The sequence below is a fragment of the Talpa occidentalis genome, unplaced genomic scaffold (genome assembly GCF_014898055.3).
Source record: "Talpa occidentalis isolate TD23 unplaced genomic scaffold, MPIMG_talOcc4v2.1 talOcc4.3, whole genome shotgun sequence".
Lineage (NCBI taxonomy): Eukaryota > Metazoa > Chordata > Mammalia > Eulipotyphla > Talpidae > Talpa > Talpa occidentalis.
Genome location: NW_023603184.1, coordinates 103,540,155 through 103,556,161, shown reverse-complemented (window position 1 = coordinate 103,556,161; position 16,007 = coordinate 103,540,155). Strand labels below are relative to the sequence as shown.

At 41.3% G+C, this 16,007-nt stretch overlaps 1 protein-coding gene across 2 annotated transcripts in view; it reads right to left on the bottom strand.

The window, feature by feature from the left end:
- Positions 1-15,752, bottom strand: part of CDCA7 (cell division cycle associated 7) — a 40,057-nt gene extending 24,305 nt beyond the window's left edge. The window contains exons 1-2 of one of the 2 annotated variants that reach the window (XM_054699871.1): positions 15,552-15,752; positions 13,765-13,823 (exon numbers count right to left, since the gene is read on the bottom strand). The gene's annotated coding sequence lies outside the window, so the exon portion shown is untranslated. Of the gene's footprint in view, positions 1-13,764; positions 13,824-15,315; positions 15,448-15,551 lie in introns of those variants that run through there. The other variant, XM_054699870.1, reaches the window with a different exon arrangement.
- Positions 15,753-16,007: the final 255 nt, after the last annotated feature.

Sequence of the window (16,007 nt, the reverse complement as noted above, 5' to 3'; positions counted from 1 at the left end):
TCTGCCCAAATTTTTGAGTGATTCCTAGACTACACATGTGCAGAACAAAACCAAGAAGTTTGTACAAAGCTAAAAGAATTAAATAGAAACTTCAGCTACTGACAACTGCAAGGGATTCTGAATTTGGAGTGTGAAGCTGGTCAAGTTAAATTCCTGCCAAAAGGAACAATCAAGGCTCTTTGGGAGAATAGAACAGAACCCAGATGCTCAATGATGAGTATTTACAATGTCTTGAATAAAAGCCAAAAATCACTAGACATCTGATAAAAAAGAAAACTTGACCTCAATCAATCAATGCTGATGACCTCGAGAATCCCCAGATGTTGAAGAAACCAAGTAAAGATTGCAAAACACCTAAAACTACATGCAAGGACATGAAGAAAATACCTTGTAATTAATAAACAGAAAGGTATCAGCAGAAAAATCAAAGATTAAAAAAAAAAAGAACCAGGGGTTTCCCTGGTGGCGCAAGGGGTTAAGACGCAACCTATGAAGCTTCCGCAGCCTCTGCAGCATGAGTTCGATCCCCCGGCTGGCCATCGAGCAACCCACATGGCACAGCAGACCTCTCCTGGCTCACCCGCTGCTCCCCTCAGCAGTGTATTTCAGTTATTCTGCCTGTTCTGTTCCCCACTCTGTCTTTGGTGATCCTCTCACCCCCCCACTCCTCTAGCCCGTACCCCAGTTCTTGTATGCATAAATAAATAAATCTTTAAAAAATATTACAAAAAAATAAAAAGAACCAAATGGAAATTTTATAGGTAAAAAATAAAATATCTAATGGATGGGCTTAACAGAAGATTGGAGATACTGTTAAGAATAAGTGGACACGAAGATTGGTCATTAGAAATGATTCAATCTGAAGAACAGAGGAGGGTGAAATTGGGAAGGGAAGGAAAATAATAGAATGGGAACTTAAGTCACCTATGGGACAATATAAAAATTCTAGTATTAGAGAAACTGGAGACTTACAAGGAAAGCAGAGAGTTTAATGCACAAAGTAAATATTAGAAGGAAGAATACCTGAAAGTTTCCCAAATTTATAGATTCAAGAAGCTCAGCGAATCCCAAGCAGGATAAACACAAAGACAACCACATCTGTGATACCTTTAACAGATTTTATAAAAGCCAAATATGAAGAGAAAAATCTTTAAAGCAATAGAAAAAAAATAGGTTATACACAGGTGAATCTGATACAAATGACCACTGACATCTCATCAAAAAATATTTGTTGTTTAAATATCCCAAAGTGTGTGTTTCAGTGCAATTCTATTATAGCATACGATCTGCTAGAAAAGACAGTAGTACACATGTCCATGATGCCCTTACCACAATTGTTGGGAATTTTTTCTTCAGTCCCATCTTCAAAATAAATTAAAAAAAAAAAAGTTACTCCACAGTGGAGTGACTAAAACCTAGTTACGTAAGGAAATAAAATTGTGCCTTCATTATATAAATAAGTATTACCACCAGGGTGTCATACCAACCCTTAAAAAGCCAGGGTAGAAAGGACTGGTAGCAGAGAGTTTAGAAAAAGGATAGCTGATTAAATTGGATTATCATCCTGACAGCCCCTTCTTCTAATCTCTAGTCAATGCTGTCTCCCTGGGGGTTTATTTTCTTTATATCCTTTGGATATCAAAAGTGTTACTTTTCAGGTGATATTGACCTGATCCAGGACTAGAGTCATATGACTTAAAAAAGAAAATTTTATAACTCTCCTCAGGTTCAAGATCAATGTAGAAAAAAAGAAAGTAACAATAGATATTTCTGAAATTGAAGAAGTTTCATCAGAGACATTCAAACAAATGAACTTATAGAGGTATTTTAAAGCTACCTTCACAATGGTTGGAAATAGAAAGCAAAAATCAAATAAAAAACATAACAGAAGTGGAATTGAACATGTTATACTGATTCTTTAAAAAGTTAACAACCTAGAAGGATAAAAACATCTCAGGGGACCAAAGATAGAACCTCTTAGAATTCTCAACAACCTTTTACATAAAAGTTATAAAACCTGCTTCTAACAATGGCACTGGACTGAAGGCCTTAAGCCTTTGAATTCTCTAATCTATATTTCCTGTCCTGACTTTTCCTCTCTCCAGACCTGCCATTCACTCTGGTCTCATGGTCAAAGGAAGTATATTACTGAACAGTTTTTTCCTAACTTCAGTCATCCCAGCACCACTGCCTCATATTTTGTCATAATGGTATAATCCCGTACCATTAACTCTTATTAGTTTTGTTTATATTAACTCACATTTTTAAAATACTGTATAAAACAAAATCATAACTACAAATGGAAAAGCAGTACAATTAACCATCAGTATAATGATAGTTGGATAAAATATAAAGCAATTATTAAATTCTCATTAGATGTATTGTCTTCCAATATCTGAGACCTGTTTTCTCCTGCATAAGACAAAAACTTTCTTATGCTAAATAATATTATTAACTTGAGTCTGAGGCTTTTTTCTTGATATAATTAGAAGGATTAAAAAAGAACTGAGAGTTCTGGTGTTGATAAAGGCAAAGTAGCTAGTACTAGAATAACTCCCACAGATAACAATTATAAACTCTGGACAAAATGTAACAAAACAACTATTTGGAAATGCTGGAGAGGAGTCAAAAGCAGGCAAAAACTGGAGAGGATCTCAAGTCTTAAAGGGGGACTACATTCACTGGATGAGATTCATGTTTATATAGATAACCCCACATCTGCTCAGCATGTGGCAGCTAGAACTCAAGCAGAAATCTATAGCCTTACTGACTGGAGGTGGCAGAGGCTAGAATTTTGGAGCTGTAAGAAGGACTAGAAATCCAGGGAGATGTTGCAGGAAAAAGAAAAGTTGCCAAATCCCAGGCAAGTATTTGGTTGGCCCTTGTATTATGCAAGTGTAGAGATCTTCTAAGGACATCAATGGAAAATAATAAAATGTTGAAGGAACTGAGTAATAAATAAGTCAGATCTTCTCCACTGCATGAGAGACGGGAGACAGAGTCTGACGTTTGAGTGATACCAAAATAAAGAGGCTTTGTAAACAGAGGCTTAGTAAAAACCCTTGAAAAATCATAAAGTCTTGACAAGTTTAAAGCAATCAGCCAATAATTTAAAGGTCTATACAACAAAAATTTGACACTTTTCAAAGAAATGTAACAGAAACCAAAGTCTGCAAAATGTCATTGACAGTGTCTAGTGTAACTATGAAATTTGACATGTGGAGAACAGGAAAATTTGATCCATGGTCAAGAAAAAGCTGTACCAAGTAGAAACATGCCAGAATTAACAGAAAAGGACTTAATTTATTTTCAAGTAATTAAAATCAGCCATAATGGGTGAACAGATGTGGAATTTCAACAGAGAAATGAAAACTCTAAGAAAGAATAAATTAAAAATTTTGGAACCAGAGGTACAATTATTGAAATGAACAATTTATAGGATGAGCTTTGGAAGAGACTGCAGCTAATCAGTGAAATGAAGACAGATCAATATAAAAATTATGCAATTGGAAGAAAAGAGGAAAAAAAATAAAAAGTTTTCAGTGACATGAGGCAATATCAAGCAAACCAACATACATGTAATTGAAATCCCAGGATAAAAAAGAGAATGAATAAGGAAGAAAAAGAATCTGAATGAATAATAGCTGAAATTTTGCTAAATTTGGCGAGAAATCTCAATCTACAGACACAAAATGCTCAGTCAACTCCAACAGGATGAATCCAAGGAATTCTTGAAATAAGCCACTATATATATATATATATATATATATATATATACACACACACACACACACACACACACATACAGTGAGTGAATAATGTTAAGAAGATAGCTGGCTTCTCACTCGAAGCAATGGAATCCAAAAGGCAACGGAATAACATTTAAAAAGTGCTAGAGGAAAACTCTCTAAAAATTCAATACCCAATGAGAGTACTTTAAAAAATGAGGCCTACGGGGAGCCATTTTGTATGTATCAGTACCATGAGAGAAAGTCCATCAATAGTAGAAAAGCTGGGGCCTCCCTGGTGGTGTAGGGATTAAGTCTTAGCACCATCATCACAACTGCCTGGGTTTGATCCCAGGCCAGGGAGCTAATCCACATGGTGCAGCAGACCTCTCCCTTCTCACTTGCTCCTCCCCCAGCAGTGTATTTCAGTCAATCTGCCTGTTCTGTTCCCCACTCTGTCTCTGGTGAATCCTCTCACTCCTGTACACCTCCAGCATACACCTCAGTTCTTGTATGCATAAATAAAAATAAATCTAAAAAATTTTTTTTAAAAAATAGTAGAAAAGTACAAAAAATAGTTTTCTGGTTGAAGCAAAATAACATCACACAAAATTTACATGTACTAACAAGAAGGAGCACAAGAAATGGTAACTATAGATGAATGAAAAAGCATTTTAAAAAAAGATTTATTTTTATTATTTTTTAAAGATTTATTTATTTATTTATACAAGCACTGGGTACAGTCAGAAGCACGAGAGGGTGAGAGAATTCACCAGAGCCAGAGTGGGGAGCACAGCAGGCAGAAGGACCGAAGCACACTGCTGAGGGGAGCAGCGGGAGGCAGGAGGTCTGCGCGCCATGTGGGACCCTCCCCCGGTGGCCGGGGAGCAGCCGGGGATCGAACCAGCGCAGCAGAGGCTGCGGGCAGCTTCGCAACCCAGCCCTCAACCGCTGCGCCACCGGGGAGGCCCTATTTTTATTATTTATGAATACAAGAATTGGGGTCTAGGCCAGAGGTGCGGGGGATGAGAAGAGTCACCAGAGACAGAGTGGGGAACAGAATAGGCAGACCTACTGAATTACACTGGTGAGGGGGGCAGTGGGCAAGATAGGAGAGTCTGCTGTGCCATGTGGGTTAGCTCCCTGCCCGGGGATCGAACTTGTGCTGCAGTGGTTGCTGATAGCTTGATAGTGTTGAGACAAACCCTTGCACCACCAGGGATGCACTAAATAAGCATTTTTTCCATTTTGATTTTCTTTAAAGAAAAACTATCTAAAGCTAATAATATTGTTTTGCCATATCCATCATAGTCTCAAAAGGCACAGTTCCAAATGCTAGAATCCTGGGAGATCAAACACCTGCAATGAGAATGCTTAGATAACACAGAAATGTTTTCAGAGATAATTCTTGACCCTTGAAAAGGACATGTTTTCTGAGAGATAACTGAGAACACAAAAACTTGCTGCCCTTGCATTTGGAGAATACTGGAGAGTATTGGTCTCTGGACCTATTAGTGTGTAGATGCTGTCTAACTCGAAGTAGTCTCAGTAGTCATGATGAAATGATTTTCAGTTTCTAAGACACCAATGAGAAGTAGCCTCTCAACTCTCCTCTTTCACAGTGAGGTGGCTTTAGACACTAAACTCCACAGACCTTTCTGCAAGGGGATAATTTTACAGATCTCTCCTGCTATGTGTCAGGGATCTGCTCAAAAGGAATGATAGAAAAACAACAGAGAAACTCAAGAGTTACCCAGAAATTATCTCTTAGAACCACAGGAGCACTCAGAGATGAACATGTGGGCTCTCTATCCCTCTTAGATCACTTCCCCCTACCCCCACAGGGATAGTGGTTTTCAGGATTTTGATTTAATCCCAAAAACAGCAAAATGACAGAATTGAAGTCAGTATACCAATAATTATATCTGATGTAATTACAAATGTAATTACATCAAATGTAATTACATCAAAAGTAAAAGGAGGGCCTCCCTGGTGGCGCAAGGGGTTAAGACGCAACCTATGAAGCTTCCGCAGCCACTGCAGCACAAGTTCAATCCCTGGCCAGGTTGCTACCCACATGGTGCAGCAGACCTCTCCTGTCTCACCCACTGCTCCCCTCAGTGGTGTATTTCAGTCAATCCACCTGTTCAGTTCCCCACTCTGTCTCTGTTGAATCCTCTCACTCCCCACACCTCTGGCCTGTACCCCAGTTCTTGTATGCATACATAAATAAATCTTTAAAAAGTAAAAGGAGAGGAAAAAGATACAGCATGTTGATGGTAAGTGTAAAATAGTAACAGTGACTATATTAATATCAGAGAATTTCGATTTCAAAACAGGATGCATTGCCAGAGATAAAAAGGAATCTTTTAAAATGATAAAGGGATTACACCAGGAACAGATGTCATTCCTAAATATATAGGAACCCAATGATAGGACTTTAAAATAACATTAAGACAAAATCTGATGGAATTAGAGGGGGAAACAAATTCACAACAATAGTTGAAGATTTTACAACCCAAATGCCCCAAAATAGACAAATGGATCAAAAAGTGGTATATTTATACAAGGCAATATTACTCAGCAATCACAAAAGACACACATGCCATTTGTGGCAACATGGACGGAGCTGGAAGGGATTATGCTAGATGAAATTAGTCAGAAGGAAAAAGATAAATACCAGATGGTATCACATATTATGTGGAATAGAGAGAAACCAAATAAAAGGTCAAGAAAAAGTCAAAACTAGCAGCTGACCATAGAACTGAGGCATACAGCAAAGGGGCTGGTGGGAGATGCAAAACGGGAAGGATGAATACAAGGGAATATGGTGATGGTTCAAAGGGAGTACAGTGGTGGGAGAACTACAAAGACCAAAACGAGATAAGGAAAAATGAAATACTTTTAAAAAATAAAATAAAATTTTAAATAAATGATACTTGGGGAGATTTTGGTACCTCTATTTCAAAAAGTAATAGAATTAGATAAAAAATAAAACCAAAAACAAAACTAGTGGGGCCTCCCCAGTGGCGCAGAGGTTGAGTGCTGGGTTGCAAAGCTGCCCGCTGCCTCTGAATCGCCAGTTCGATCCCTAGCTGCTCCCCAGCCACCCGAGGAGGGTCCCGCATGGCGCGCAGACCTCTCCTGCCGCCTGCTGCCCCCCTCAGCAGTGTACTTCGGTCCTTCTGCCTGCTCTGCTCCCCGCTCTGGCTCTGGTGAATTCGCTCACCCTCCCGTGCTTCTGACTGTACCCAGTGCTTGTATAAATAAATAAATAAATCTTAAAAAAAAAAATAGTATATGAAAAATTTGAAAACTCTTATTAAGCAATTTCACCTCATTGCTTAATTGATATTTATAAAAACAATTTCATCCAGCAACTGTAGAGTCACAGAAAGCATTCTTTCTTTTTTTTTTTATGTGGGACCCTCGCCAGTGGCTGGAGATGGAACCGGTGCTGCAGAGGCTGCAGGCAGCCTCGCAACCCAGCACTCAACCGCTGCGCCACCAAGGGAGGCCCCCAGAAAGCATTCTTTTCAAGAGGAAATAAAACATTCATTAAAATACACTTTAATCCAGGTCATGACACCAGTCTCAATAAGTTACAAGAAATTGAACATGCACATAGCATGTTCCCTGACTATAAGATAATTAAATTAGAAATCAATACCAACAAGATATCTAAAAAAAGCTCAAACATTTGGAAATTAAACAGCACATATCTAAATAATGCATGAGACTAAGAAGAAATCATTAGGGGAAATATACTTTAAACTGGATGATGAAAATATAGTATTAGAACACAGGAAAAATAAAACTATGGCAGTAGAAATCATAATAGTGATTGTAGAATGTGAAGATTAACTGGAAGATAGACAAGGGATGAAATGTTCTTAAATTGGCACAAACAGGATTTTATCAGCTTGTTTTTGAGGAACAGATAATCTGAATTCATAGGCAGCGGTGCCTTTAATATCCTTTAACTCCAACTATTTTATCTCTAGTCCTCCAAACTCTAAACTTATATATTAAGCCAGCTACTTGATGTCCTTTTGAATATAACATATCAATAATGGATGTCTTGACTCCATCCTCAAAATCCACTCATCTCCAAATTTTCCACCTCAGTAAATGTCATCATCGTTTTCCCAATTGCTCAAGCTAAAAACCTAAGTGTTATTCTTGGCTTGTCTATTTCCCACATCCAATCTGTCACCGAATATTGTTGATTTTACTTCCACAAGTATATCACAAATCTATCCACTTTTCTCTATCTCCACTGCTATCATTCTAGTCTAAACCACCATCATCTCTCTGGATACCCCAGTGACTTTCTAAATTATATCTGTACAGGAGTTAGAGAAGTTTTTTTTTTTTTTTTAGAAAAGTAACTTGGATTTTGTCATTCTCCTGTTTCAAAAGTCCTTCATTAGCTTTCTACTTCTCCAGGTCCTGTATGCTCCACCCTCTGCCTACTTCCTCCATCTCATCCTAAACCAGCGATGCCCTTATTCAATGAGATCCAGCCACAGAAGCTTGGACTCATAACTAATATGAGGTCTGCACAAAACTTTTCTGTCTGCCTGAAGATATCTCTGTCAACCTTCAAATGTAAGTTGGCATTCAAATGCCAACTCTCCGAAGCCCTATATTACATTCAGATGCCTCCCCTAAACCCAACTGTGCCCTGTCTCTGGACCCTACTTCAGAATCTGAAATTTCAGATATTTGCTTACAGTCTATTTCACCTACTATTCTCAACACAGACACACACAAATATGGCCTACCAAAATGTAAATTTTACAAGTGCAAAGTGTGGGTGTGTTAGACTTAAGCAGCTGCTAGACTTAAGCGGCCTGCTCAGCCACCATTATGGTTACCTGCAGTTCTGCATTCCTATACAAGGTCAGAACTGCCCTTCAGAACTGGTCAATCAGCCATAGGAGCCAAACCTTGCAAGGTGCCTTTCATATCAATCAAGAACAGAAAGCTTGATCACTCTGGGAAGGGTATGCATCAAGAGGTATGACCTGGAACGCCCGGGGTGCTGAGGATGGATGCATAAACTTACTCCCTCTTATATCAGGAGGTATGACTGGGAATGCCTGGGGGCCGAGGATCAATGTATGACAAGGGACCCAGGAAGCTGATCAGTGGAATGCCTTTTTGATAAGATTAGGACTATGGCCTGGGGTCTGGGGTGTAGTTTTGATTACAACACTTGGTCATCAAGTTGATAATATGGTCAGCAGACTCATGTCCCCTCAAGCCCTAGACGACATTCCTGAGTTTCACTCATCCTTTTCTCCTTGTCCTCCTAACACACGTGGCTGATGCTCTGTGATTATTCTATCCATAAAAACGGCCAGGATCTTGCTCTCAGCAGCATCCTGCCTTGTGCAGCCTGCTCCACAACTCCCGTGTCTTCATCAATGTGGTGTTGCTCGATGCAACACAAAGACCCTGTTTGTATTATTCCTGGCTGTTATCTTAGTTCCATGATTGGTGCAGAGGTTCAGAATGTCACTCCAAAATGTGCCATTTTGGCATATTAATTATTTTTGAATTAAATATACTAGAGAAACATCGGGAGCAAGGACACTGTCCTTTGTTCCCCTGAAAGGAGGAAGATGAATCTTCCAAGTAAAAGATAACTTTCCCGGGCCTCCCTGATGGAGCAAGGGATTAATATGCAACCTATGAAGCTTGCCGCAGCCACTGCAGCACAAGTTCGATCCCCAACCAGGGAGCTACCCACATGGTGCAGCAGACCTCTCCTGACTCACCCACTGCTCCCCTCAGCAGTATACTTCAGTCAATCTGCCTCTTCTGTTCCCCTCTGTCTCTTGCGAATCCTCTCACCCCTCACACCTCTGGCCTGTACCCCAGCTCTTGTATGCATAAATAAATAAATCTTTTTTTTTAAAAAAAAGATAACTTTCCTACCTAAATTCCAAAAACAGATGAGTGGATCGAGAGGTGCTACATAAACACAATGGAATACTACTCAGCAATCAAAAAAAGATAAATTCATGCCATTTCCAGCAACATGGATGGAGCAGGAAGGAATTATGCTCAGTGAAATAAGTCAGAAGGAAAAAGAAAAATATTGGATGGTTTCAATCGTAGGAGAAATATAGGGAAACTGAACAAAGGGTCATAGAAAAAAGACAAAACTTGCAGCCAAACTATAGATCTGAGCATACAGCAGGGGTTAGGGAGGGAGAGGGGTCAAAATAGGGGAGGGAAGAGCACAAGGGACGATGGTGATGGTTCAGGGGTGATGTGGTAGTGGGAGATTTATGGCAACTATAAAAGGAGAAATTAAATATTGTACAAAAATGAACAACAATGTAAGAAAGTAAAATTAAAAAAAAAAAAAGATCATTTTCCTTGTAGCAGTGAGGTAGAAAGCATCTTTATCACCAGAAGCAGAGAATTCAGGGCCAATGCTATATAAACAAACAAACCTTCTTACTTCACCATTTACTAACCAATACCCCTTTGTCTCATCAATTCTTCACAAATTCATTGTTTCTTTGTCTAAGAGCTATAAAAACTTCCAGCTGTGGTCACTTCTTTCATCCTCATATCTTTGTGAGACTCCTGTATGTACAAAAGTAATTAAATTTGTTTTCTTTTTTCTGTTAATCTGTCTTTTCACTATAGGGGACTCTCAGTCATGAGCCTAGAAGATTAGTGGGAAAATTATTTTACCTCTCCTACACTGATATAGAGTAGATGTTGAGTGAATTAAGATTAAAAATGCCTGGTGATGCCAGCACAGCCAAATAAGAGCTTCTGGGTTATACTACTACTAACATCCATGGTGGCTGAGCACTTTGCACTAATAACATCCATGTTCTAACAGTCTCCTTTTTGCTAAAAGCTAGGGAGTCTTCTTTTCTTTAAGTGAGAAAGGGGCTAGGTTTGTCACTTTCATTTCTGACAAATGTCAGAAATGACAGTCGGAAAGGAGAAATCAACCCACAGTCTGGGAAAAGCTTAATCTCTGGACAAGACCTTTCAAGTCTCCTATACATAAGGTGAGAAAGGAGAAAATAAAGGACAAAACCAAAGGAGATGAAGGAAATGTACCGAATGAATTACCTCTGTCTCTAGTCTCACCACCACCAATTCACCCACCCACCCACCTTCTTCCCAGCCTGTAAGTATCTTAACACACCTAAAATTTACTTGCAATTCCTCAATAGTTCGCCATCTGCTACAGAATGAAAATATAACAATACAATAGCCCAGTTATTTATTGGCCTTGAGCTCTTGGTTCTGTCCAGTGACTCGCCTGCATTTTATTCCTCTTTCATTCCATTCACCATCTACATTCTGTTCTTCTCTTTTTTCCTTTTTCCAACACGGGACTTAGAATGGGCCACATTTCCCTTGTAAGCCATGTAGCCCTTCCCTGATTGGCTATCTCTGTTTCTTCTGCAAGCTAAGTTACACTTGTCTTATGTATTGATATTGGAATATCCTGACTAATCCAAATATTCTATGTGTTGGCAAAAATCAGAAAGGTGGGCGCAATTGAGATAGAATGACTTAAGTTATCAAGTAAAAAGCAATCACTTGTTAACAGGACATGGAAAAGACAAGGACAGAGAAATCCTGGCTGTGCCAAGAGGCCCTACCTATATTAAAATGAATAGGTGGCTGGGGCCTCCCTGGTGGCACAAGGGGTTAAGACGCAACCTATGAAGCTGTCCGCAAGGAGGCTGCAGCATCAGTTCGATCCACTGGCCAGGGAGCAACCCACATGGCACAATAGACCTCTCCTGACTTGCCTGCTGCTCCCCTCAGCAGTGTATTTCAGTCAGTCTGCCTGTTCTGTTTCCCACTCTGTCTCTGGTGAATCCTCTCACCCCCCACACGTCTGGTTTGCACGCCAGCTTTGTATGCACAAATAAATAAACCTTTTTAAAAAATAAAAAATTTAAAAAAATAAAATGAATAGGTGGGGTGGGGAGGGAGGCAGGTAGGGTTGTTGGGCATGGGTGATTTGGTGAAGGGTGAATAGAACATATGCACATATGGAAGAGCAAAAATGTAACCCCCAAATTAAAAATTAAATAAAATAATTAACAGGTGGTCTTGATAATATGCCTCTGAAAAGTGGTATAAATATAGTCTAAGTCAATCTGAGCTACTTCTTGAACTCCCATAGTTCTGAAGCCTCTCCAGGTTTTGACAAGCACCATCAAGGACTCTTGCTCTTATAAGTAACCACCCACACCCACCCTGTCTCAGCATCGGGAAGGCTACCAAAAACTCCCAGGTAGGGCTTGACCACTCAAATCACCAGTCTTTCTGTAACAGGCCAAGGGGTTCCTAACATACCCCCTTTTTAATTATATGCTTATATTGCTGTACTGTGGATTCCCCTTAAAATTCATATTGTGGTTATATGCGTTTGACTTGAGTCATAAATGAAACCTTTCCGCTCTACAGAAGTTAGCCTAGAAAGCACTGATTAAACACCCCTCTCTTGAGGGTTTGTTCTAGGTGCTCTCCTCTATCTACACACTCTCTTGGTACATCTCTCTCACGTCCAACATTCCTGCTTTTCCCCCTCTCTTCAGATTCCTTCTCTACTTAACAATTTCTAATCCAAATATGTAGTTTGGGTGTGTCTTCACTTTACAAGAAAGGCTGATCATCCCACAGGCAGAGTGAGAATCAATGACGCCCTGGAGTCATGTATTTCTGATTGTTTAGACCCACCCTGCAGGCATGGCTGCCCTAGTTTGCAAAGGCAAACCTAGTCTGTAGCACACCCCACAGACAGACCAAAGGCCACCCGCAAATGTCTCCCTCTGTCCCCCTTCTCCTTCTCTTAGTCCCAGGCTAACTCCTCAGAAAGTAGGCCAGAGACAGCAAACAAAGATAAACAATAGGATTTGTCTTAAGTAGTTCATTAGCTTTCAGAGGAAATAGAAACTGCTTCAAAGGGCTTTTGCCTCAAAAACAAAGGTCCTCTGAGGGCATTTTCTATCATACTTCTTGACTTGGTTAATTAGCTATTCATTTTCCAAGCCCACATCAAGAGTATTTCATCTCCTGGACAGTCCTCACCCCAGTCACTAAGATCCTTGAGGACAGGAGCTTGCTATTTATCATTAAGCACAAGAATGACAGGAGTTTCATTTTTCAGCACAAACTCTGACCAATTGGCAATGGTTGCCAGGAACCCAGAGAATAATAGGGGTCCTGGGGAGAGAGCAGGACCCAACTCTAGCTTGACAGAAATTAATCAGTGGTCACACCAATGCATCAACAGTCTCCTAGTGAACCTCCATCCTGGTTGAAAGATGTCTAAGTTTCTTTTGTGCCAAAACCAATCTTGCAGGGCTCAAACTGTCCCATGGGAACACTTGTTACACAACTTCCCCCCTCCCCCAACTAGAGAAGGATCAGAGCAACTTTCAACACCTGTAACTCCTGTCAGACCTGACCCTTGTCACAGCCACCTGGCAAAACCACATGCCACCCATCAGCTTCTCATGCCTCACCTACAAGAAATGAGAAGGATGGGAGGCATCCCTGGTGGCACAGGGTTAAAGACAGCGTTATCAAGCTATTGCCAGCCACTGCAGCATGAGTTCGATCCCAGGCCAGAGAGGTGACCCACATGGCGCAGCAGACCTCTTCTGTCTCACCCGCTGCTCCCCTCAGCAGTGTATTTCAGTAGATCCGCCTATTCCGCTCCCCACTCTCTCTGGTGAATCCTCTCACCCCCCACACCTCTGGTCTGCTCCACAGTTCTTGAATGCATAAATAAATAAATCTTTTAAAAATAAAGGAAGGTTAAAGAAAAAAAGAAATGAGAAGATGGTTTATGACTTCTAGCTCTCCAGCACTGATTTTATTTAGTTCATCAGCTTCCCACTTTCATGCAAAACCCTTTTGAAGCTTCTACCACATCAGCCTTCCATTCCAAGATCCCCTGGCACTGCTTTTATCTGCCAGCCTCCAGGGGGGCCCGGATTTGTCATTATCCTCAGAAGATAAAACAGCTTACCTTCAGATTAGGGGCACCCAGGACTCTCAAACTTGCATGCTGTAAAGGGGTCTGACTACCTGTGCACACAAAGGCAAAGGAGACTGTTAGTGTGAAAAAACTTTTAGTAGGGGGTGAGAGACAGAGGGAAGGACATTCTGAACAAAACACCCCAAATTACACATTGCAAATGCCCAATCTAACAAGATTGGGCCAAAGCAGGGCCACTAAGCCCTGAAAGCTTGCCACAAGTCTACGGGACCTTCTGTTGGCAGTGAAAGGGGATCTGAAGCAGGTCCCAGAAAGCTGGGACAAAAGGACATACCACAAGAGAACAGCCGCCATTTTCGGCCTCCCTGGGTCTCTTCCGAGTGTCTCTACATGTCCCTCCTCCAAGAGTCTCCTTCTTGTCTCTCCCAGCAGTACCAGCACACAGGTCTGGCTGCAGGAACAAGAGGCCCCCACCTCCGCGCCTTGGCGCTCCGCTCCGCCCGGTTCCCAGCAGCACACCGGGACCTCTAGTCCCAGGCTACGGGTGGGGGTGGGGAACCGCGGGGAACCCCGTAACCTCGCTTAACCGCAATCGGATTCCAAAGATCTCCAAATTCCTTTCATACCTCAGAACAGTTCCATTCACAGAATGCTCTACTCTAACCGCAAGATTCAAGTACAATCGCTATCCCTGCAACTGTTAGTCTCACTAACTTCCACAAGGCCTCCTGTATAGTTTATCAAAACCTGCTGTCCTTTTTGGCTGATCTTTCCTTTTTTGCCCTCTGGTGAGTCAGTCAGCATGCTCAGTGCTTTCATCTCTACCCCAGACTTCCAGACCCATTGCTTCAATTTCTCTCAAGCGCCTTCCCGACTTGTGTTGCTGCCTTTCTCCCTCCCCCTACTCCCAACCCTCTCTCTTGGTCCTGACAGCTGAGCACTCTGGTTACAGATCATATATTGATGGAGCCGAGCATCATTCTTAATTTAAAATGTCTTATTGGCGCGGCTTCACTGACCCCCACCTTGGGTCTGTGAGGTCCGCCCGGGGCGCAATAAACTTTCCCTCCCTTTGAAAAAAAAAAATTAAATAAAATGTCTTATTTAGGCTGGATTCTCAAACACCACTAGCTAATGCTTTATAGGGTTCCAGTTAATTCCTTCATTAAATCCTACCAAGGTTTACCCAAACCCCTTTTGTTATAGGACAGGGAGAGGGGCAGCCCAAACCCCACAAACCTGCCTATTCTAAATGGGTTCTGCCATCCACCGCATCAACACAAAACATAGGAGACTTAAATGGGAAGGAACTTTAATACAATTAGGAAACAATACAGGTAAGGCAAAGAGTCTAGTTTCTAAATGAAGCACCCAAAGTTACCCGTCCCCTCGTGGGTAAAAGTCCATCCATATGGGATTGGCCCAGAACAAGGCCCCAAAGCCTGCCACAAGTCTAAAGCATCTTCCAGTGGGGACCCACAGCAAAGGGTCAGAAACAAGCAGACAAGCCCGGAAAGAAAAGAGCAAAATCAACATCAAGATAAAAGCTGCCATGGTCACCTCCCCACGGGTCTCACCCACATCTGTGTCACCCAGTCCATGACCAAAAGACAAGCCCAGTTTCTTCACGTGTCTCTAGGTTCCATATGCCTCCTCCAGGGCTCCTTCTGGCTCCATCCTGCTTCCTTCCTCAGTCTCTTCTTCAGCTTCTCCTCTTCCTGCTCAGCTCCACCCTCCCTTGGGTGGGGCAGGGAACCTCCCCCTTTCCTGGGGACCACCCTGTTACACTTTCATCACATTACTCACTTTGCTCTTACCTCTCTTGGCTGAGGACTCCACTTCCTACTTCACTTGGCAATAAAGATGCAATTTCTCTCCTAGGTTCCACCTAACAAATATCTCTGCAATCTCAACTGTTCTTAACTTGCCCTCTTCTCTGCTTCAAGACAATTTTTCTCTGTCTAAGCCTTATATCAGTGTTCTCCAAGTTCAGTTCTGATCTACACCTAACTAAAGTCCTGGAGACTTGTTTAAAATGCTAATGAGTTTCCTGTCCCACCCCCCACCCCACCTGCTAAATCCTTCCTTTTGAGGATGGGCCCAGCAGGCTGTTTTAACAAGCCCTCCCGGCCATCTGAAACAACTAAAGTTTGCTGATCACCAGTGTGGATTGTCTCTGAGGGTTTGCTTGTTCTTTAATTTTTTTTCATTTTTTCTTCACACATTCTGAGAATTTATACTAAGAATTTTACCCTAAAATGAGGGCACAAAGA